Genomic DNA, 23,276 nt, shown 5'->3' on the forward strand with positions numbered 1-23,276 from the left:
CTCCCTCCCTTCCTTCCTTCCTTCCTTCCTTCCTTCCTTCCTTCCTAAAAAAGATTTATTTATTGTATGTGTATGAGTACCCTGTCGCTGTCTTCAGACACACCAGAAGAAGACATCAGATCCCATTACAGATGATTGTGAGCCACCATGTTGTTACTGGGAATTGAACTCAGTACCCCTGAAAGAGCAGTCAGTGCTCCTAACTGCTGAGCCATCTCTCCAGCCCAAGGCTACCATTTCTGGCTCTGAACAGCCGGAGTAATTTTAAGAAGGGTGGAAAGATGACGCAGGGTAGCTTGGAAAAAGACACTGATGTATCTTCAAATACACCAAACACCGCCAAGGCCGCTTGCCCATCAGTAACCGGGGATCCTGAGCATGGCGAACTCCTCAGTAATCTAAGGATTAGAGACAGTGTAGAGAGCAAGAAAGCTTTTAAAGGTGTCTGTTCCTTATAGTTTAGATCTGAAATAGCCTCCACAGACTTCTGTGCATCATCTGGCTCTATGTGAGTACAACTTATTGTCTTTGACAAGCTGTCTTTGGAGAATACATTCTGTCTCTGCGGCCATTCGGTTCATACATATACACATATGCATACACACACACATTGGTTTGCTCACTGGAGAGTCCATGCATCTGTCATGAAACTCAGAAGACAGTTTGTAGGGATTGATCAGCCCCTCCTTCCAGCATTCTGGTTCTAGGAACTGTGCCTGCTGAGCCGTCTCACCAACCCATCCGTGGGCTCCTGTCAGTGTGGCCTGAAATCTCCTGCTTATGTCAGCAGTAAAAACAGACCAGGCTCGGGGGAACAGAGCTTCCTTCTTCTCAGCCTTTTCTCCCTTGCCACTGTACTCCCCTATCTTACTGTTTTGCCTCAGCATGACGCTCGCCCTGAGGTGGCTGGCTTGGGGCAGATCTCTGAGGGATATGACCCATCCCAATGGAAGTTTGAGACACAATGTGACCAGGCAGTGTGAATACCCAATGCCACAGACCATGGCCCATGGTTATGTCATCCTGTCATGATACACTTCATGTCCTTCAGCTGTGAGTGAAAAGAAATCTTAAGTGGGTTTAGTTTTTTGTTTGTTTATTTGTTTTTGGTTTTTGTTATTGTTTTGGTGTGTGTGTGTGTGTGTGTGTGTTTGTGTGTGTGTTTTAGTCTGGCATTTTGTCAAAAGGACAAGAAATATAACTAATACATGTTCAAAGGAGCCTTCCTGTCCCTGGTCAGTCCACTGAGGCTCGCATGAGGCCTACAGCAGCCAGATCCTTGCAGACCCCAGCTGGGACCCCTTGAACAGCAGGACGCTCCCTAACTTAGCTGTCTTTTGAAGAGTCACTACCTGGTACCCAGTAGCTGCAGAACAAAGCGAGCCTCTAGCACAGCTGGTCTGAGATGCTGTCATTGCGATGCCCGAGGCGAAGATTACGGTTTAATTGAAGAGATCAAGCTGCTTCTCTTATTTTGTAGTAAACACCTGGGCTCTCCTGTTAGATGCCGTTGAATAAGCTGAGGTGAAGTGAAAATTCCCCAAAGAAATTTCCAGCGGCTCCTATTTCAGGCCTCTGCGTCTGATTACACCCCGGGTGTCTCCTGACCTAGGTGAAAATGGCAATTTTTGCTGAGAGCTGACACCTGTCTTCTCCCAAATTAGAGCAGCGGAAGTTCAAACCCGAGGCGGCGTGGAGACGGGTGATTTATGTTCATTCAGGAATGGAAATTTTTGTTACGGTTCCTGTGTCAAAGCCCAGTTTTACTTCCATAAATTTTGCTTTTCTTAAAAGAAAATCAAAGACACCGAAGTGGGCAAGTCCTTGGCAGACTCTCACAGGAAACGCTCAGTAAAATCGGAGATGAGAAAAGGCATGTCGTGGGGAACCGGCAAAATAATCGTATAGAGAAAACACGAGTAGTTCCAGTGTTCCCACTCTTTCTGAGGAGAAGGGGAGTCTGGATGGAGAGCAGCAGCTGAGAGGGGTGTAACAGGTAGTCTGCAGGAGGAAGCACTGAATCCAAGGCTAACTCCTTTCTCCAGTTAAGAGACCACAGGGAAGTCATGCTAACTACCCCGAATCTTCAGTTTTCCCTGAGCTCAAGGCTTCTCACGCCCATCCTCTGAGTCTTATGGTGTGTTTGCCCTGGCTCTACATGATCAGCTCCAACAGTTACTGAAAGCCCACGTTCTTGGTAAACAGTGATTCTGAAGCAGGCTGCTGATACTCTCCTGGCTGCCTTTGAATCAAGATGTAGAAAATCAGCCCCTTCAGTACCATGTCTGCTCGCACTGCTGCAGTGCTTCCTACCATGATGATAATGGACTGAACCTCTGACACTGTAACCCAGCCCCAGTTGAATGTTTTCATTTATAAGAGTTGCCTTGGGCTGGGCAGTGGTGGCACATGCCTTTAATCCCAGCACTTGGGAGGCAGAGGCAAGCGGATTTCTGAGTTCAAGCCTAGCCTGGTCTACAAAGTGAGTTCCAGGACAGCCAGGACTACACAGAGAAACCCTGTCTCGAAAAGCATTAAAAAAAAAAAAGAAAGAAAGAAAGAAAAAGAAAAAAGAAAAGAAAAAAAAAGAGTTGCCTTGGTCATGGTATCTCTCTTGTCAGCAATAGAAACCCTAATTAAGACACAACTTACTTACTTACTTACTTACTTACTTACTATGTAGCCCTGGCTATCCTATAATTCACTATGTAGAACAGGCTGTCCACAGACTCACAGTGAGAAAGCTAGGCTGACTCCATGACAGGCTTCAAATTGGCAGTTAAGGAGACTAGACCTAAATCTCTGTTTCCAAGAGCTGGGCAATTCTAGGCCTCAGAAGCTGCTCCCACCACCTGGCTTGAGGCAAGGACAATGGGTCAGCAGCAGTCTGCAGACACCCCTCCCCAGCAAGTTTCCAGCCACCACACCCCAGTAATGGAATGTCCATAGAGATGGACCCAACAGATTGTCATAGAAGTCACCTTCCCCAGAATTCCTTAATGTGCTTTAAATCAGGCCTGCAAGCTCACTTGGTTGTCTCTTTATCTGGGTAATGGGAGACCCCAGCATGCTGGACTTCTGCAGAATAAAACACTCTTTGTGCTTACATAGTATTTGAGTCCAGGGTATCATTCTTCAGCAAATCATGGACCCTTACATCAGATAGGCTTGACTCTGCCTCCTGGGATTCAAGGTGTGCTCCACCACACCCAGCTTGCTCCCTAGAGTCTGATGGTGCTCCTATTAAAGAGGAGGTAGTAGTTGGGGAAAGAGTTAAGAAGAAATTACCCGGTATAACACAAGCTTTGTCAGAAGAGGGCTTCCCGTGCACGAGGGCTGTGATTGGCACCACCATGGGGCTGTTACTCATACTGTATCAAACAACAGTTCTTCAAACAGCCTGACCCTAGGAGGCTTTAATAAGCAGCTTCTGACCCTGTTTTGAGGGAGCAGGGTGACCAGAGGTCTTGAGCAGACTCATAAACTATTCTACCTGTCAAACACCCGTAAAGTCCATTCAGCATAGATTGGTAAGTGACTTATTCCTGGGAGTAGCGAGGGAGCCACCATACAAATCTATTGGGGTATGCTGGCTGGTGTCCAACCCGGACCCCCAGGAGTAGCCAGGCCTATTGTGGGTCGGTGGTGAGTGCGTGGGCAAATACATACACACACACACACACACACAGAGAGAGAGAGAGAGAGAGAGAGAGAGAGAGAGAGAGAGAGAGAGAGAGAGAGAAACAGTTTCAGAGAATTTCAGAGAATTAGTTTCTTTATTGGGGTGTAACTGACTATTTAAACCTTTGGGGGTTTGTGGGGTGGTGGACTGTGAGAGGCAGCTGGGCACCTGGTCAAGCACAGGCCTCAAACCCTGGACCCTAATGGGATGGTAGGTGTCCAGCTTTGCTCCTGGGGCCCTGGTTCCTTTCACTTAACTTCAGTCCTCCACAGCCCCTCCCACAGAGAGGTCTATGGCCATCAGTCTTGAGGAACAGTGCCTCAGGCTTTCCCACATGTAGATGAGGTATCTCCAAGCTCTCAGACCAAGCCAATAGGTGTTATCTGCTGCCAGACCCTGACCCACCCCAAAACTGTATATAAGAGCCCTATTTGGGGGAAGTAAAGGTGTATGAGAATCATTCCGTTGTCTGAGAGTTACTCTTGCAAGAGCTGTAACACTTGGGAAGAGATCTGCTCTCCTGGAGTGCCTTCAAGACCCTCCCCTCCTTGCTAGCTAGCTGGCTTCTCACCAGCTCAGCCCTGACCAGCTCAGCACAGAGAGACAGGTGCAGCAGCACCTGAGAACAACTGGGAGGCAACAGTGGAGACTCAGGCAGAGGCAGCAGCGGAGGTGATCTCCCCTCCCTGCTTGCACTCTGTCACCTTGGCCTGGATCCCCGCACCCAGCCGGGTTACCCCTGCCAATCTCAGGATGAGATTTCTGGGGTTTGGACACACCTCAACTCCACTCTTGCTCCAGGCCTGCCTGCTCCTCCTGTTCCCACGGCTCCCTGGCCCCCAGCTCCTCATCCCACTGAGACAATAGGAACACATGGGTGTGTTGAAATCACACCAGGGAAACCAACCCTAAGAACTTAGCAGTATGAACGAGAATTCCTGAGAAGAAACTGTGTCTATAACTAACTATAATTTTATTTATTGGAGGCTTTGGATTTCCAGTCACAGGCGCTGACTTGAAACCCTGTTTCAGAGCGAGTTAATTTTGAAATTGTTAGAGATTTTATGAGACACAAATTGTATAAGATTATTGTGTAAGGCACAAGTCAGAGTGACATGATTATGCCAGTCCATGACTTCTGGAAGGCCAAGAGCCAGAAAAGCTGGGCTCTGTTGGTTTCAGGACAGTTCTCCTTCATGGCTTGTTTTGGAGGTGTGATCTCTTAGGTTGTTTATAAAAAGAATACCGGTGACTATGTGAAGAGTGTAGTGAGATACTAAGAACACTTTAAAGGAACCTGACTGTAGAATAAATGAGTCTTTAAAATTGGAGATCAAAGGGATCTCTTTTTTCCATTTGTTTTTACTGTCAAGGCCAGTAGATGTCACCCGGGAGCAGAAGAAATCTCCCTCAGCCTCTTTTCCATCTATGGACATTAGTCAAGACCTCACTGACCCTGGCTTCCCTTAGAAGCAGTGAGAACATTTTTCTCTCTGTGAGAGACACTGGTGAGTGGTCCCTGATGGGTCTCTATGACACCCGCCCCCCAATCAAGAGGCTAGAGGATACGTGACTTTCTATAGGATCTTTTGAGAGGTATCCTATTGTGTACTTGTGGTTTGCTTATGCTTGGCTCAGGGAGTGGCACTATTAGAAGGTGTGGCCCTGTTGGAGTAGAAATGGCCTTGTTGGAGTAGGTGTGTCACTGAGTGCATGGGCTTAAGACCCTCATCCTGGCTGCCTGGAAGTTAGTCTTCTAACAGCCTCCAGATGAAGATGTAGAACTCTCAGCTCCTCCTGCACCATGCCTGCCTGGATGCTGCCATGTTCCCACCTTGATGATGATGGACTGAACCTCTGAACCTGTAAGTCAGCCCCAATTAAATGTTGTCCTTTATAAGAGATGCCTTGGTCATGGTGTCTGCTCACAGCAGTAAATCCCTAATTAAGACAGGCCTCATTAGTGACTTTTCTATTACTGTGACAAAACACCGTGACCAAGGACACTTATAAAAGGAAGTAGTATTTATTTGGACCTGTGGCTTGAGAGAGTTAGCGTTCATGATGACAGAACAAAGCCATGCTCACAGGCAGAGCCTAGAGTTCGCATGTGGACGGGCAAGTAGGAAGCAGAGGGGGAACTTATCACTTTTTTCATAAGCTTTACATACAACATATTAAACAGCATCCAGTTAAGTTTGGATAATCAATAAGATCATTTACGTATAATTTCCCCATATAAGTAGTTTAAACACAACACCATGTAAATAATGGATATGCACATAGTAAATACAAAGATAGATTTTAAAAATAAAAAGACTGGGTATGATTGGTTAGATTACATTTTAGTAGCTTTAGAAATACTTAATCTGGGCTGGAGAGATGGCTCAGTGGTTAGGAGCTCTGACTGCTTTTCCAGAGGTCCCAGGTCAATTCCGAGCACCCACATGGTGGCTCACAGCCATCTGTAATGGGATGCGATGCCCTCTTCTGGTGTGTCTGAAGACAGCTACGGTGTACACACATACATAAAATAAATGTTTTTTTAAAAACAGAATACTTAATCACAAATCTGTATTTTTACAGACATGGCTTTTAATACAGAGTAGAAGACCTTTGACCTTGCTTGTACAAGCTTCAGACTTTCTCTTCCTCCTGTGTGATGTTCCTGGGGAAATTCCAAATTCTTGGGACCCCTTATCTCAATAGTTTGGTAGACTAAGAGAGGGGCACACGTGTCTCTCTCTCTTTCTCTTTCTCTCTCTTTCTCTCTCTCTCTCTCTTAAAAACATTTTGTGGTAGTAATTATTTAAAAACAGCCTTCGGTCATGCTGACTATCTAAGCTGCGGCAGCTCTGTCTAGCTCAGCCACCGTGTTTCTCGGCTGGAGGCCACGCAGCAGCTAGAACCGGCGGCCAGAAACACCAGCCCTGCCACCCACGAGATGCCAGCGTGGGAGATGGCTCTGCCAATCTTCCACACTGTCTCTGCAAGGCTGGGCATTACCCAGACCATCCCACCATCCACGCGGGCCCAGTAATAAAAAATGAGACCCTAATGCTTAAAGATTAATCAAAGGCTTTATATGTTTTGTAAAGCTCAATAACAATACGCCCATACAAAGAGAGTTGTTTCCTAGTTAGCTAACCTAAATAAAAGTAGTTACCCGCACTGTTCTCCATATCTGTGTGGTTCTCCATCCTCCTACATCTCTGCCCTCTCTCTTCCTCTTCCTTTTTCCTCTTCCTCTCCTAACTCCTCCCACCTTAGCTCCTCCTACACATTTCTTTTTCTTTCATGTGTATGAGTGTTTGCCTGTAAGTAGGTGTGTGGACTGTGCACATTCAGTGCCTGCAGAGGCCAAAAAGGGGTGTCAGATCTTCTAGAAATGGGATGACAGATGGGTGTGAGCCATCTGAGCACGGGGATGATGAGAAAAGGGTGCTTAGAAAGGAAGTAAGACACAGTCCTGGCCAGGCAAGAGTGTGTGCTTCTCAGGAAGAGCTACAGTTTGTTGCTTTGACAAAAGGTGCACGTTCTGTTTTGATGGGCTGTGATGCTTTCATCACCGCAGGTCTGCAAAGATCCTGTACTTGACAGGATTGCAGGGGACACGGAAAATGCTGGACCCCTGGCACAAAAGACAGATCTCCACTCTAAGAAATAGTTAATAACCTTGTTTGTGAGGTTACCAGAAAAATATCTGAGAGGAGTGAGGTCCTACTGAACAGGCATATACAGACAGGCCTTGAGCTTGATCATTGCTGATTGACATAAAAGATTTCTATGTGAAAAGAATATTGTCTCTCCGTGGTTAACCTTCATGATGGATGTTGGTGGAATTCTTTCTCAGCTGGAGAGAGAATTCATGTGGGTGAGGGGCACCTTTGCTAGGCTCTGCCAAACAGTTACTTAGGAACAGCCAGGTAGGAGCTGACTAACATATAAGAAAGCTCTCTTCCTCTCTCCCTTCTCTCTCCCTTCTCTCTCCCTGTCCCTGTCCCTCCCTCTTCTCCCTCTTCCTTCCCCTCCTCCGTTTCCTTCTATTCTTTTCCTCTCTCACCCTTCTCCCTCTTTCCCCTTCCCCTCTCCCTGTTTCTTCTCTCTCTTCTCTCTCCATTTGCTCTCTCCCTCTCTTTCTCTTCCCACGTGTCCAGCCTCTTCCCCTCTCCTCTTTCTGTCCTTCTCTGCACCCCCTTCTCTGCCTCTACACCCTCCACCAGGTCTTCCCTTCCCGCCAATAAACTTTCTTTATACCTGGTCTGCTGCATGGCTTGTTGGGGTGGGGGCACACGTTGGCTAAGGCACAGCCCTCCCCACATCACAGCACCGATGTTTTATAAAACACAGCAGCCTTCCCCACCCATGTTCCATAACGTCTCCTGTCTCCCCACTAGTTACCCTGGTCTGATCCTACATACATAGGGTAAGGGAGTTAAGAGACGGATATCATGGGGTTAATAGCAATACACCCCCTTATAACCAATTTAAAGCAACTGAGGGGTATAGAGGTGGCAGCCTTAGGCTAGGTGTACCTGGAATCTTTTCTTAAATGTGTCTGTTTTGTGGATGATGTCCTAACATTTAAAAATCGGTTCATATTCATTATATTTGTGTTGTGTGTGCACACACATGATATCTGTGTAGGGACACACAAGCCACCATACAGGTGGTCTTAGTTAGGGTGTTACTGCTGTGAACAGACACCATGACCAAGGCAACTCTTCTAAGGACAACATTTAATTGGGGCTGGCTTACAGGTTCAGAGGTTCAGTCCATTATCATCAAGGCAGGAACATGGCAGCATCTAGGAAGGCATGCTGCAGGAGGAGCTGAGAGTTTCTACATCCTCGTCTGAAGGCTGCTAGCAGATACTGGCTTCTGGGCAGCTAGGATGAGGGTCTTAAAGCCGCAGTGATACACCTACTCCAACAAGGCCACACCTGCCACTCCCTGGGCCAAACATACACAAACCATCACATATGTATAGACATCAGAGGACAATGTTGTAAAGTCAATTCTCACCGTCCATGTTTATGGGTGTTCTAGTTTGATTTCTGTTGATGTGACAAAACACTGACCAACAGGCGACAAAAGAGGCTTATTTGCCTGACGCACCTGCATCACGGGCCACAGCTGAGAAAAGTCAGGGCAGGAACTCGAGCAGGGACCTGGAGGTGGGAACTGAAGTGGAGGTCGTGGAAGAACATTGCTTGCTGCTTATGGCTCCCTCAGTCTTCTTTCTTGTATTTCCCAGGACCACCTGCCCAGGAGCGGCACCACCACAGTGGGCTGGAGCCTCTTACATCAATCAACAATCAAGGTCACGACACGGAGTCAGGACTACTAGCCAATAGGATGGACGCAGTCCCTCAGTTGATGTTCCTTCCACAAACTAACTAGTACGTGGAGGTTTTGGTGATTGAGGGCAAATTGCTAAGCTTATTCAGCAAGTTCTATCCGCTTTACATCTCAGCCACACTTTTTTTAAACATTTAAAAATCAAAAGAATGGTGCTCAGGGAAAGAGAACACCCACCTCCTCCCGCTCCCCCCTCCCCCATCTCCGGGGCGGGGGCATGGGCTTCTCCCCGTTGTAGTTAAGTGTCTTAACATTAGCCATCTACGCCATTTTGGTGGCTCTTAAATCATCTTAAAGGCTGTTTTTTTTTTCTCTTGAAAAATGATATTATAAATTGGCTTTGGGTGTTACTCTCTGGAGTAAGCGTTCCGACCCACTGAGAGAGGAAAGGAGGAGACGTCATTGGTGGACCGAAGTCAGGGCAGCTCATGAAAGGCCTCTCAAAACCACAAGGTGGAGCGAGAAATCAAGGGAGGTTTTGCGGCAGGGTCTGTGGTGGTCCCCAGGTAAGGGCAATGACAAGTTGTTTCATCTGTTTCTCTCAGGTAGCAAGGGAAACCATGCTTGGCAAATGGCAATGCTTTAAGTAAATCACTAAATAAATCAGCCAATCGATATCTAATAATTGACATTTTCTACCTTATTTTACTTCAAAAGGCTTCAAGCACACTTTGGATTTAAGGACTCCTTCCCCTCCCCGTGTCCCTATAGTTTCCTTGTCTTTTCCGTTGTTTGTATTTTCCCCTCCGAGACTGTGATCGCACAATTTAAAGACTTTATGGCCCCTGAAGACTTGCCACCTACAACTTCTTCAGGATTGGTAGAGGCACAGATCTTTTCCTACATAGCGACTGAAAGTCTCAATCTACCTGCTTTAAGGTAGACAGATGATTTGTGAGAACAGAGGGTTGTCATTTGATGAAAATCTGGCAAAAAGTAACTAAAAATATGTCATTACGTGGGACATCAAACCATAGAGACAGTATATCCTACAGCAGAGTGCTATATGCCCAATGTTAAAATTAGTACCAAGTACGAAGGGCCTCTTCCCACAACCAAATGCTCAAGAACCATGTTGCTACTAAACCATTAACACTAAGGCAGACCCTGATGTAAATTTGTAAATCTTGGACGCTGAGGACACATTGCCTGAGTTATCTGGTATACACACAGCACTCTACTTTTAAAATTGCACAGCATGGTGCCGTTGGCAGGCACCTGGGGTTGTCAGGTCTTCTGAGATAACTGTCCTCATGCTCTCAGTGTTTGGGCTTAGGAATGAGAGACTGTGATGTAGAATAACAGCCTGCTGATAGGTATATACTGGCGAAACACAAAGAATAGCTGGAATAAATTAAAAGGAAACCAGCGTGAGGCTACAGTCACCGAGTATACATTATACCAACAATGCCTGCCTAAGAGAAACAACGCAACACACAAATCAAACCAAAAGCTTACAACCTTAAGACATAAATTTTGTTTGAGGAGAACTTTTAAGTTTTTCATTTCCTTTTCTTCTTTTTTTTAAATTAAATTATTTTATTTATTTACATCCCAAAAGTTGTTCCCACTTCCTGGTCCCCTGCCCCTTCTTCTTATAAAACAAAAAGAAACAAACAAAAAAACAGTCACAGGTTTTATCTTCAAGACATTTTTTTTTAGGACCGTTCAGAATTCAAATGGATAGGCTCTATATTAATAAACAGCTTCTCAAGTTCTCGTCTGGGTGCGGTAGACCTTTATCCAGCCTGAGCAGGGTCAGCATACATCAGGGGATATTTATATCCTTAACCAGGAAGAAGCTGACTACCAGCTGTTTCCTCGGAATGTGGCTGCTCTGAGTTGTAGGTTAGGCAAAGGCAGTGGGTGGGATTCTGGCTTCTGGTCCTAGGCTTCTCCCTGGGATGTGCTAGTCTGAGCCTACCCAAGACTTCAGCCAAAGAAAGCTGTCCATGGCTGCAGTCTCCTTTGCGGGGTGGGGGGGTTCTCATTTAACTAGAAGTTTACTTCTGGGGATCCTCATCTCAAGGACTGAAGCCAGTGAGGTTCAGGGAGGTCAGGTAATTTACAAGATCAAACAGCTAGTGAACCAGGTAAGACACCAGCATTTGTTTTCTGTTTTCAAAGTTTATTCTGTCCTATACACCACACTGTACAACCAATTAAAGTACATCCCTAGTCTTTCTGAGTTACTTAAAAACCACAGGGACTGTCTGTTTATTCCAACTGGAATTATATGCCACTTTGGCCCCTAAATTGTCCTCTGTGTAAATAGAATTATAGTGCCTCATTACAGAGTGGTTAAGGTGAAATAGCTTATAGGTTGTGCCAAACAGGCTGTACTCTAACCTACCTGCCATATATTAAAAACTGTTTTTTGCCATAAAAACACTGTGCGGGGCTGTATAAAGGTTTAGTAGTTTAGACCAAAAGAATATTCTTCCAGAGGACTCAAGTTTGATCCTCAGCAGGACAGGTGGCTCACAACTGTCTGCAACTAAGGCTGCAGCAGGATCCAATTCTGGCTTCTGTGGGCACCTGGGTTCATGTATACGTGCACACACATTCACACACTTACATACACACACACACACACGTACACATACACACATGCACATGCATACACATACATATAAATACACATACAAACACATTCACACACCCACATATATACACACATACACATACATGCACACACACATATATACATATACATGCACACACATAAATATACATACACATGCAAACACTTTCAGACACACACACACATGCACACACAGATAGACATACACACATACACATGCACACACACATACACACACATATATATACATATACATGCACACACATAAATATACATACACATGCAAACACTTTCAGACACACACACACATGCACACACAGATAGACATACACACATACACATGCACACACACATACACACACATATATACACATACACACATATACACATACGCATGCACACACATACATATACATGCAAACACTTTCAGACACACACATATATACACACATGCACACACACATATATACACACAAACACACACATACACACACACACTCTCTCTTATTGAAATAATAAAAATAAATTCTAACAAATACCTTGCAAGCATTTGATGCCCCTCTGGACATTCAGAACACACTCTGACTTTGGTAGGAATTCCCCAGATGCAGTACCCAAGCTGACTCATGATGTATTCACAACCACCTAGGGTCCTGAATAAGACTTTGGGGAATAGAGGGCAAAGTGCTTGTCCTATACCAGAACGATGGGCTGGGAGGCAGCCTGCAGGATTAGTTTAACACTTACCCTGTCTGTGTGCTTTGGTCAGCAGTGAAGGCCCAGGGCCCATGTGATCCAGGACTATTTCCTAATTACTCATAGAACAACTCTCCCTTCTTCACCGATCCAGGTACTTCCCCACTTTATGAAAGTGAAACTGACTTTCTTAATTATTAAAAACATGTATTTCCAAATTTTGGAAATTTTGCAAAATAAAGTGTGAAGAAGAAAATTATAGTCATGTTCCTGTCAAAATTTGGTAATTTTTTTCATTTTCCCTATACAGACAACATAAACAAGCTACTCAGTGATTTATTTGCATACCTACTTACACATACACATCCTGGTCCACAAGTAGCTATTATTTTTGTCCTTAAGTTTACATACACTCTGTGTCCATTCTCTGTATGGTCAGAGGTATGCACTAATCTTTACTGATTCTTTTTTGTTTTTTGTTTTGTTTTGAGGATTTTTTGTTTGGTTGGTTTTTGAGACAGGGTTTTTCTGTGTAGCCCTGGCTGTAGTGACAATTTTGGAATTTGGGTTTCTTTAAAAAAACAAAGAACTACTATAAGAATATGGGATTTGGGGCTGCTTCAGACTGTCCACAGCAGCTGACTATGATTTACCTCATGGTCTAGCAGGAGTGTGATTTTTGTCAGCTGCAGATAGCTTGGCACTTTGAGGACTTTTTAGAGAGAATATAAATATAAATTCTAACACACTAAGTTCCCCAGAGGTTGATGGGTTGTGGTTTGGTTGTTATTTGTTGTCGTTTGCTGTTAGTCATGATTTATTAAGTAGTTGCGCACAAAGAAAGAAATAAGAAGAAATTAGATATTCTGATGATGAAAATCAAACTTGCCCCAAGGAACTCAATGCCCCTGATCAGCAGGAAGTAGTCTAATGAGAATATTGCCTCCCTTTCCCACCACTGACTTTATTCAGAGATCTGTTTCCTTTCCTCTATTTCCTTTTTCTCTCCTATCTAGTGTTGGGGAGTTGAAAAGGCAGAAAGAAAAGGGGCGGACAGGGGAGGAAGAGGAGCCCACAAAGCAGCTCAAGACAGGTACACCTGGCTTTCCTGGAACTTGCTCTGTAGACCGGAGGCCTCTAGTAGACCTCAGGCCTCTGGTAGACTTCTGGTAGTCCTCTGTAGACCAAGGCCTCAAACTCAAAAGATTCACCTGCCTCTGCTGTGGTGCTGGGGTCAAAGGTGCGTGTCACTGCCACCTAGCTATGCCTGCTTCTTCTTACAGTAAAATTACAAAAGCATATTCTCTCTCACACGCAATAGGGATGACACTGTACGAATACTTCTGTTTAACCTACTCTCTCTAGCTTCTCTCCCAGAGCATCAGGGATTATCAGAACACATGGTTAAAGCATGACCTCAGGATATATTTTACTTAATGACTCATGCTGGCCATTTAGTTTGAGGCAGAGTTTCATGTGACCTAAGCTGGCTTTGAATTCGTGTTGTCAAGGGTGATTTTGAACGTCTGATCCATTTGTTTGTTTTGTTTTGAGACACAGTTTATTTGTGTAACAGCCCTGGCTGTCCTGGAACTTGCTTTGTAGACCAGACTGACTGCAAAATCACAGAGGTCCGCCTATCTCTGTCTTCCAAGTGCTGGGATTAAAGGCATGTGCCACCATGCTTGGTTTTATGGGACCCAGAGGATCAAACACAAGTCTTTTTTTTTTAATGGTAGGCAAGCAATCTACCAACTGGATTATATCTTCAGCCCTGTCTAAAATCTTTTTTCTACCTTAAGTCAATCAAGGTAAATCTTGGTTCAAATTTTTGACCTTTTATTTTTCTCTTTTAAAACTTAATTGTATTTTATGTATGGATGTTTTGCCTGCATACATGTCTGTGTACTACACATATGCAGTGCCTGTGGCAGCAGAGGAGTATGAGAGGTCTCCTGGAACTGAACCACCACGTGGGTGTTGGGAATCATCTCAAAGAGAAACATCTCTCCAACCCCCAGTGACCATTTTTTGAGATTAGTCCTTTGATGTTGTGTTTTAGGTTAAGAAACCAGGGGTCACACTAAGTCTGTTCTCTGAAGCCTTACCCTTCGTGCCTACCCACAAACCACCTGGGAAATCTTTCCACCCTGGCCAGGTTTGGTTAGACGCTATCCCCAAAGTGTCCCTGTATTCTACTGCCACCTTACAGAAGGCAACGAGCCCATGCCGGTGGCCCCTTCTCTTCAAATATATCATCCCGGCTCTCATCAGAGCCAGTGGACCCCTTTATTTAAAGAAGTATGGGGCCTTGGACCGTGACAAGAAGCCTGGTCATGAAATTATACTAACTTTCTGAGATTTTTCTTTTGAAAAGAGAAAAAAAAAACTAGTGGGTTGTCGCAGCCTGAGCAGGTAGCCAGTGCCCCACTGCCATTTCAGGTGCCTCCTTATCCACACAGCTCTTATCAGGGTGCTTCCTCATCTGTCACCCCTGAAAGCCTAGAGGCAGTACACTCTAGAAAATGTCTCTCAAAGGGAAGAGCCTAGAGTCCCTTTTAGTTATTGTTATCTGTTGCTGTGATAAAACCCATTACCGGACCAGATGTGGCAATGCATGTCTTTAATCCCCGCACAGCCAGATAGACATCTGTAAATTCAGGGCCACCTTGGTCTATACAGCAAGTCCCAGCCCAAATAGAGCTTCATAGTTAAAAAAAAAAAAACTTTAAGAAGGAGGAGGAGGAGGAGGAGGAGGGCTGGAGAGATGGCTCAATGGTTAAGAGCACTGACTGCTCTTCCTGAGGTACTGAGTTCAAGTCTCACCAACCACATGGTGGCTCAAAACCATGTATAATGAGTTCAGATGCCCTCTTCTGGCATGTAGGTGTACATGCAGATAGAGCATTTGTATACATAAAATAAAATCTTTTTTTTAAGTAGTAATTTGTAAAAGAGAGAGAGAGAGAGGAGAAAAGAAAAGCAAGAACAAAATACCTAAACCAAAACCCCCACCATGACTAAAGGTAACGTAAGAGAGAAGTTTATTTTGGCTCAGGGTTGCAGAGGCATGAGAGTTCATGAGAGCAGAGGCATGACAGCAAGCTGCAGTCTGGTGACCAGAGTGTGAAGCTCAGAGTCCACACCCTCACACATAGTATGAAGCAGAGAACAAACTAGATGCAGGTGAGGGTTTGGGTTTTTTTTATGCGAAAGCTTGCCCCAGTGATGCACATCCTCCAGCACGTGTTCTAAGCATTCCCAAACAGTGCCGCCAACTGGGGACCAAGACTATCGGAGGACTTATTCAAACCACCGCAGTCCCTTTCCTGTTCAAAACCAGTACAATTTTATTAGTTTTATCGGACTAGTGTGCCGTGTTTCCAGGATCTGTACTGCTAAAGTCCTTTTTACATTTTCTAAGAGTTTAGACTTTGGTGTGATGGGAGGAAGGACAAGAAGTGTTAATCTTGGTCCAGTGAACTTGATGGAGGCAGAAGGACAGGGAGCAAAAGAATGTCGTTCTACAGCGGCTCTGCTGAACAGGCTTCTGCCTTTCTGTGCTGGGAGAGAGCAGCTCTCCGCCATGGAAGTGGTGTTGTTATTAAGTCCCTTCAGAAGAAAGGCTGTTGGGAAGAGGGGACAGAGAAGGGATGTTGTCACATTCCATTCAAAGTGCTCTTTTAATGCCTGTCACACTTAACAAAGATCAGGAGCGAGCCAAAGCACAAGCTGAAACAAATACACATAGACAAATATGGACTCTTCAAGTCTAGGAGTGTCTCTAAAACTCCTATTTGTACATTAGCTTTCTCGAGAAATCTATTTAGAGCATGTGTGTGTGTGTGTGTGTTATATGGGTTTTTTTTTTTTATCTGTATTACAACTGTGCATCACATGTGTGCCTGGTGCCTGCAGAGGCCAGAAGAGGGTATGAGATCCTCTGGGACTGGAGATACAGATAATTGTAAGCAGTGATGTGGATGCTGGGAATTGAACCCAAGTCTTCTGGAAGAGCAGCCAATGTTAACCACTCTCCAACCTTGCATATTAACTTTTATTTGTTATGAATGAATATTTCCAATTGCCAAGTGCTTTGGATACACTATTAAATACCAATTATAGTCTTTTGAGGTAGATACTATTGAGTTCTATTTCACAGATATGGATATTGAACCCTAAGAGGTTGTTTCAGACTACAAAGTTGGCAGAGCTGAGAAACAGAGCCAGCCTCTCTTGACTACGAAGCTCACTTTACTTAAGTTATTGATTATTTTGCTTTGCTTATGGCATTTATCATGAGCTACTTCATTCAGCAGATATGTCTCCAAGTCCTATAAGTCCCTCAGGGACATTTATCCTTCTTACTTCTTATTTGAAATGCCTCGAAAACAATAGGCAATTAATATGCATTCTATTGAGTGCTGATCATTGCAACTTTGTGTATTTTTCCCCCTGCAGTTGTTTGAATAAAAATGGAGTCCATAGACTCCTATATTTGAATGCTTAGTCGGGGAGTAGCACTGTTTGAAAGGATTAGAAGGATTAGGAGGTGTGGTTTTATTGGAGTAGGTGTGTCCTTGTTGAAGGAAGTGTGCCACTGGAGATGGGCTTTGAAGATTCCGAAGCCCAAGCCAGGGCAGGGCTTACTCTCTCTGCCTGGGAATCAGGATGTAACTCTCAGCTACTTCTCCAGCACTGTGGCTGCCATGCTTACTGCCACTAAGTCTGAAACTGTAAGCAAGCCCCCAGTTAAATGCTTTCTTTTATAAGAATTGCTTGGTTATGGTCCAAGACATGTCCCTAACTTTTTACTGAAATGTCAGGAATTTATTGGCATATTTCAAAAATAGTTAACACATACATTATCTTCCAACAAGACTCACCAACTGCTAATATTTTTTCATATTTGCTTGTTGTTGTTTTTCTCCTTTTTTCTTTTTTTTTTAATCATTTAAGAGTTAGTGGCAGGCTCTCTCATCCCCCACCTGCCCTTCCCCCCACCCCCCATATCACTGTGGCAACCTACTTGCAGATGTCTTTCCTTCTACCCTGCCTCCATTCCCTGGGAACTCAGCTGAACGTGGGAGTTGACCCTCTCATCCCTCCCTTCTGGCCCATTCCCATTCCTTTGAGTCAGACCCTGATACCTAGAAACACTAAGACCCAGAGTGTCAACACTTGGCTGGGACTCAGGTAGGTGACTGTCTCAAAGAATCAATGGGACAAAGAATTGGTTTTTTTTTTTTTAAAAGAAAATAAGATAAACCCTTAGCCAAATTAGCTAAAAGATAGATGGAGAAGATCCAAATTAATAAAATTTGAGGCAAAAGTGGGGATATCACAATAGATACTGAGGAAATCCAGAGAATCAGAAGGACACACATACTTTTAAAACTCTGTACTCCACCAAAGTGGAAAACATCAGAGAAATGGATACATTTCTTGGTATATAAGATGTACCAAGGTACCAGATAAAAAACTTAGACCCTTAGCACCTAGTAAAATAAAAGCTGTAATGAAGTCTCCTAATCAAGAAAAGCCCAGGGCCAGATGGAGTCAGTGAAGAATTCTACTAGATCTTCAAAGAAGAATCAATGCTAATAATCCTAAAGTTATCCCACAAAATAGAAACTAAGAAACATTACTAACATTCTTTTTATGAGACCACAATTGTCCTGCTACCTAAAGAAAGAAAAAAATTAAAAACCAATATCCCTCAATGAATTAGAAGCAAAAATTCTGAACAATTAAAGAATTTCTGGAAGAATCACCATCCCCAATCTGAAGTTTTACTACCAAGCAGCTACAGTAATACATCAGCATTGTATCAGCATAGACATACTGATCAATGGAAGAGAATTAAAGTCCCAGGGACAAGTCCACTCACCCATGGACACCTGATTTTGTCAAAGAAGCCAAAAATACACACTGGTTAAAAAGCAGCATCAACTAATGGTGCTGGTCAAACTGGATGGCTGCATATAGAAAAATGCAAATATGTCCTTATTTATCATTCTGCACAAAACTGAACACCAAATGCATCATGGACTTCAACATTAGGCTGAATATTCTGACTCTGATAGAAGTGGTGACTAGTCTTGAATTCACTGGCACAGTAGATGACTTTCTGAACAGAGCACCAATAGCACAGGTACTAAGCACAATAATTAACAAATGGGACCTTATATGACTTCTGTATGGCAAAGCACACCATACTGTGTTGGTCAGTGTCCTATTACTGGGAAGACTACAACCGCAGCAATTCTTGTAAAGGAAAACATTTGATTGGGGCTGGCTTATAGGTTCAGTGGTTTAGTCCATCATTGTTATGGTGGGAAGCACAGTAGGGCACAGGCAGACATGGTGCTGGAGAAGGAGCTGAGAGTTCTACATCTGGATCAGCAGGAAGAGATACGCTGGGCCTGGATTGAGCATTCTGAAACCTCAAAGTCCACCCCCAGTGGCACACTTCCTCCAGTAAGGCTACATGTATCCTAATCCTTTCAAATCATGGTACTACCTATGAGCCTATGGGGGCCATTTTCATTCAAACCACTAGGGCCTCATTCAGACGAAGAAGCAAACTACAGAATGGAAAAGATTTTTACCAACTAAACATCCTATAGAAGGCTAATATCCAAAATAAAAAATTAACCCAACTGGGTACCCCAAAATGAGGCACAAAACTAAACAAGGAGTTCTTAAAGGATGAAACACAAACAGATGAGAAGCACTTAAAAATATCCAACATCCTTAGTCATCAGGGAAATGTAAATCAAAACTGCCTTGAGATTTCATCTTACACCAGTCAGAATCATGAAGATCAATGAAACAAATGACAGCTCATGCTGGCAAGGATCCAAGGGAAGGGGACACTCCTCCACTGCTGTTGGGAGTGCAAACTTGCAGCCACTACGGAAATCAGTTCCTCGGGAAGTTGGGAGCAAATCTACCTCAAAATCCAGGCATACCATGCTTAGGCATATACCCAAGGACTCTACACCCTATTATAGAGACACTTAATGCCGTTCATTGCTGTTCTACTCATAATATCCAGAAATTGGAAATGGCCTGGATTTCCATCAAAAGACAATGAAAACATGGAACATCCGTGCAATGGAATATTATTCAGTTATTAAAAATGGAACTATGAAACTTGCAGGTAAATGGGTAGAGCAAGAAAAAAATCGTCCTGAGTGAGGGAACCCAGACACATAAAGACAAACACAGCATGTTTTCACTTATATGTGGATGTTTAGCTTTTAAGACTTCTATTAAGCCTTCAATAGGCATGCTACCATCAGTATAACCGCTGAGATTAGGTACAGAATAAGAAACAAGTGGGGAGGGGAAAGTCTCCAGGCAAAGGGAAATAGAATATATAGTTCGAGACAGATAAGAGTGTTTAACAGAGAAGGAGGGGGAAAATGGGGTAAGGGAGGGAATGCAGGTAGGGACAACTAGCACCGAGGGCTGCTGGAAGGGCAATATGGAAACCTACTGCAGTAGCAGCTTCTTAAAATATATACATATATGAAAGAAAACGAGATGGATCACCAAAACAACCCTGAGGAGACAAAGCCCAGCTAGACACATCTCTCCTTCAAGTGGAACCTCTAGTGCCAGGAATAGGTTAATTGAATTGTTGGCCAAAGGGACCCCATGAAAGCCACCAAAGAACTCAGGCTATTGGCTACTTTCTGCAAACTGATAGTAAGGTCCTATTGCTGAAGACAACACGCATCTCATTAAAGAAGTCAAGATGGTGCTTAACTAGACCTTCATCCGTATGACTAGTTTTCACGGTATTGGAACGTACTCTGCCTGTGACCAGAGGAGAAAGGTAACCACCAACCCTGTTACAAACCCTGTGGTCTATCATGGTGACATATCTACAGGATGTGCTGGTGCAATCATGATGCAAAAGTGAAGTGGAAACTTCTAGACTCCTTGGAAAGTTAGTTATGTTAGATGGGCACACAGGTGAAAGGATGTCTTGCTGAAGCAGACACAGGTGAAAGGACGTTTCGATACAGTAATCACATGAAAAGATGCTTGATGAAGGAGTATAACTATGACCCCACAGACAGTGGGAGATGGGCACTGAGCATCGGTTTGGTTCTCTCCGCCTTGCTATTCTTTGCTAACAACACACACGTATTGGTTTGCCTTACATAGCGTTGTTGAGCTCAAGTTGTAGATAATGCTGCTATAGAGGGAAACTTGCCCAAGAATTTCTCATGAGGTTCTTGTGGCAGCTTGCTGTTTCAGTGGCCTTGCCTTGGGCTAGTTGGCGAGTCTTGTGGTTTCTTCAGGATTGAACTACAGCTGCTGGTTTGCATCTGATGTCTGCCTGCTGAAAGGACTGGACTGTGGCTGCTGGTCCCTGTGTGTTATCTGCCTGTCTAGAGGACTGGTCTGCAGCTGCTGAGTTGTATTTTGTGTTTGTTACGGGACTCAACTGCTGAGAAAGATCAAGCCCGCCCTCAAAAACCGACTGCTGAACAGGTCCACTTCCCTCACATTCTAATATCTTTTCTCTTCCATTACCTCTGCTGGGTGGTCGGCGAGAGGGAGAGGTTGAAATCTTATAAAAGTAGGTTGCAAAAAAAAATTCTGCCTACACAAAAGTTGTGGGAGTAACCAACCACTATCTGATTGGATTTAAAGCCCACGTCATGAGTCTGACACAAGTCTCACACTGCTTTGGTGCTCAAGAACCTGAGACTAAGAGAAAACCAAATACTACTATTCTAATAAAGGAATACAGGTATAGAATGAGTCCTAACAATATTCTGCTATACCTATTGTTGTTTTTTAAAACAAAATCCCAAATGTTCAATTTACCAAAAGACGACTCAGGAGCCAGACACTGTGGTGAAAGCCCACTAGCTCAGAGAGACAGAGAAAGCACCCAGCTGACCTTCCTACTCCTCTGACATTCCAGAAGGGAAAAGCTTTCTCCTTCTCTATGCTGTCTTAAATACTCTTCAACTCAAAGACTGTCCTTCCTACTTCCTTTTGCTCACTTCCTCTCAATCGGTGGCTTGCTTTACCTCTTGACCTGTCGTTGACTTTAGCTTGTGTTTACAGAAAGCTCTTGGGTGTGCTAGGATTGAGCCACACCAGAACAAGGTTCTTCCAGTACACAGTCCTGGGCTTCTACATGTAAGCAAATATTCTGCAACAATCCATGGATCAGTGCCTTCTTCAGCTATCATCAGAGAAGCTTCCTCCTACAGCAGATGGAACCAACACAGACTCACAACTGGACACACTGTTCAGAGAGTGAGAGACCTTGAACACTCAGTCCTAACGTCTCCATCAAATCTCTCACCTCAGGGCTAAGGCAACTGGAAGTGGAAAGATTGTAAGAGTCAGAGGGGTTGGGTGATACCAAGGAAAGAGTGTCTTCCAGACATAACAGAACTGACTTGTTTAAGTGATGGTAGTGAAATGACTGAACTACAGGGCCTGCAGTTTCAAGTCAGGTGGGGCTCCATTTTGAGACTGGAAGTGGACACAAGCGTCCATCCCTAACAGGAAACTATCTCTAATAGACATCCACTTGCAAAGAAAAAAAAAAGGTCTTCTTCAATGGAGTCTCCATGCCCATTAGTACATTACATCTGCATTATCTGTGTAGATGGACAACACAAAATGAACTCAATGGTTCTTAGTTGGGGCTTTTCATTTTTGCTTTACTTGTGTTTTGTGTGTATGTTATGGATTCTGTGTTGTACTTCCTCTTTATTATTTTTCTTTTTTAAAATTCTGGTTTGACTATTTGTTTTCTAAAGAGAGAGATAAGGCATGGAGTCAGGTGGTTGGGGGAGGTTGAGAGAATCAAAGAGGAGCTGTGTGTGGGAGAACCATGATTAGGATATCTTGTATGAAAAAAATAGTTTCAATAAAAAGAGTTAGTGGCAGACACGTCAACAAATATTTCCCAAAAGGCCACTTGTACATAACCAAGGCACATTACCCTCGGATTCTACCTTGCTGTAGTACTAATGTAGTAGTGTACTAAGTGTAGAACGGTAGTTTACTCAAATCTCCCCAGTTGCTTCGTTGTGTTCCTTAACAGCCGGCTCGTTTTATCCACAGTCCAACTTAGAATCACAAAAAAATTAGCATTAAATCTTTTTTCTTCTTCAACCTAGAACCGTCTGGTACCTTTTTCTTCATCTTTCATGACATTGAAGAGACTGAGCACTTGATTTGCTGAAGGTCCCTTAATTTGGATTTGCTTGCTTGTCGATAGACAAATTACCTAAGAATATTACTGTCTTATGTCCCTTTCTGTGCATGACAGGCCACAAGGAGTTAGCTTTAATCACTTGGTTAAGGCGATTTTCTTGCTGTGAAGGTCCCTTCCACTTCAGTAAATAATCCGCGGAGTGATTCCTGGAAACCATAGGAAGAGCCTTAACCGTTTCCTAAGGAATCCGTTGTTACTACGGTGGCTCCTGGCACAATTTCTGCTACACTGATTTCTCTTCTATGAAGAGCTCTCTCTCCATCTCCTCTGTCTGTGAATTAACTTGCATGCTCTAGAATCTCGCAGCCGCCCAACCCCTAGAACCTACGTTTTCTCATCCTTACAACTGAGAAGACTCACATTTTAAAATTATAGTTGACCTGAGACGAAGTTCCCATAAAGATCTGCAAGTCATCCACCAGAGGGTGGCGGGGTCTGGGAGCGACACTCTATAGCTTGCTGCTCGCGTCCGCAGCACCCGCTCCGGTTCTATGCTGGCGCCCTGCCCGCGCTCCTTTCAGGGAACAGTAGCCATGGCTTCGGCACGTTCTCGCGAGAACGGCGCCTCCGGCCACAGCCGAGGTCCTCAAGGCCTTTCGGCCATTTGCACCCCCCGCGCCGGGCACCCGCCTGCTGGGGCCTCCTGCGCACGCGCACGCGAAGCCGGACAGTTGGCGGACACGCCCGCC

The 23,276-nt window shown here is 44.2% G+C and overlaps 1 long non-coding RNA gene across 1 annotated transcript; it reads right to left on the reverse strand.

Moving 5' to 3' along the window:
- Nucleotides 1-15,648: 15,648 nt before the first annotated feature.
- Nucleotides 15,649-23,112, reverse strand: LOC114634228. Its single transcript, XR_003713292.1, has 2 exons — nucleotides 22,948-23,112; nucleotides 15,649-15,949 (listed from the first exon to the last, which is right to left on the reverse strand). It is a non-coding gene; the product is annotated as an uncharacterized LOC114634228 (long non-coding RNA).
- Between the last annotated feature and the right edge of the window lie 164 nt (nucleotides 23,113-23,276).

The sequence above is a fragment of the Grammomys surdaster genome, unplaced genomic scaffold (genome assembly GCF_004785775.1).
Source record: "Grammomys surdaster isolate TR1022 unplaced genomic scaffold, NIH_TR_1.0 919, whole genome shotgun sequence".
NCBI lineage: Eukaryota > Metazoa > Chordata > Mammalia > Rodentia > Muridae > Grammomys > Grammomys surdaster.